A 2,048-nucleotide genomic window follows, 5' to 3' on the forward strand; every position below is an offset into this window, starting at 1 on the left:
ATGTATTGTAATGCTTTTATTGGGGTCGAAAAACGTTTTTCAGTCGCCATATTACTTGCTATTTACTTGCCTGTCCACGGGGGCAGAATTAGACACAAGGTCGGTTTTTAATATAGAGAAGTATTTATTACTAAAAAACGAAATGGTGAAATATAAAAGCAAGTTAAGCTAAAAGTAAAAAAAAAAAAAATCCCCCCCCCAAATTCAAAGAATTAAAGAAGGACAAAATTCAAAGAAATTTCGAGCATTTATTACTATAAACATAACGAAGAAGTAAAGCATAACGAAAAATGAAAATAAATAAATAATTGCAACCAAAGGCAAGATAAGTCAACGTAAAAAGTATCTATAATGGTAGAAACATCGGTGTTACATGCCACGTGACCTAACTGTTCAGATTTTTCAGAACGATGCTCGTCTGCGAGACCTACTTATCTAAGCTGCACCAAATGTTTTGTAAACTGATTTCTACAATTTGCGCCTCCATCTCCAGCACAATCGATAGTTTCCGAGAATAACTACAAAAATTAGACAGGAAGTAATCGTTCGCTTTTTTTTTTAGTTGGGATTAATGTTCAATAAAAATTTCTAAATTTTAATCTAGCCTCGGTCTTTCATTACACGTTCCGTTTAGTTAAAGCTTATTTGCTTAATCACGAAGCGGAAAATTACCATGACGAGTCGCTATCATTACATCGACTGATTTTAGCATCTTTAAACCTGCGTATTGAGTTCTTAGTGTGTTCGTGGAACTGAAGCTATAATAGATGACCAAATTACCATGAGACAAGACTATATTGCATGCAGGCACATAATTCCGAGAAAATTAATCTAAACATGGAATGAATAAATAAAATGAAATAAAGATTAAAATATTTTTGTGTTAATTATTAACCGGATTAAATGGATATCGTTATTTTATGAGATTTTTTAATTACAAGCATTTTTAATTATTAAAAATTATGTCAGTAATATTATATTTATATCATTATTTATTAGTGCAGCATCAAATAACTTAACTATTATTGAATTTCGTATCTAGCACTATCCAGTTTAATATTATAACTTTTATTTTTTATATGACCATTTTTTATTCGGAAGGCCACCGTTTATCAAGGCCTGAAGGCCACTCTAAGATAAAGGTTAATAGATGGTAGGACAAAAATAAATCAGTCATAATTGAATCTGTAAAGGGCTAGATTATCTAAGAGAACTTTAATAGATATTTTAAAGTAAAAAGGATTTTATGGTTGAGAGGACATTTTCAGTTATTCCGTAGTTAGAAATCTTTGTGCCAGACCCTATTAAATGTCTTCGATATGCTAAGATCTATTCCTCCAGAAACGAAGCCATCGTCAATAGATTCACTGATGCATATGACATCTTATAGTATTTCATTGAAAATATATGTAAAGTGTCTTATAATATAATTTATAAAACTCACTATATCTGTCTGTCTGTCTCCATTTTTTTTTAAACGACAGGTCATAAAACGACGCAATGGATCAAATGATTGCATTTTTTGTGTTTTATATGGATCTTAACTCGGTTAAAATAGTTACTAAAAAGTCAAAATATTTACTAAAGAGTCAAAATTGAAAAAAAAAAATGAGAATTTGGCAATAGTAAATCGATTTAACCTGACCTTCTACACAGGTGCATATATATATATATATATATATATATATATATATATATATATATATATATAAATATATATATAATTATTATTATTTACTATAATAATTATTAAATACCTACAGACACTGGTATTTCATCCTTTAAGGAATCATCAGTGCAAGGTGTCATGATTAACGCCAATCGAGAGGCTCGAACCCCGGCAATAGAAGTCATGTCTGGCTTCATTAGCAAGGGCACGAGCCATTCGGCCATCGTCAACCGCGAGAGATACAGTTTAAATGCAAACATATATTCTTATTAAATGCTTTTAAGGTCAGTAAGAGTGATCTAAGCATTATATGACGATCTGCGCATATAAGTTGACCGACTTTATTACAACTGAAAGTGCTCAACGATAAGAAACAAGT

This window comes from Euprymna scolopes, chromosome 13, assembly GCF_053919585.1.
Source record: "Euprymna scolopes isolate OS-2025 chromosome 13, ASM5391958v1, whole genome shotgun sequence".
Taxonomy (NCBI): Eukaryota; Metazoa; Mollusca; class Cephalopoda; order Sepiida; family Sepiolidae; genus Euprymna; species Euprymna scolopes.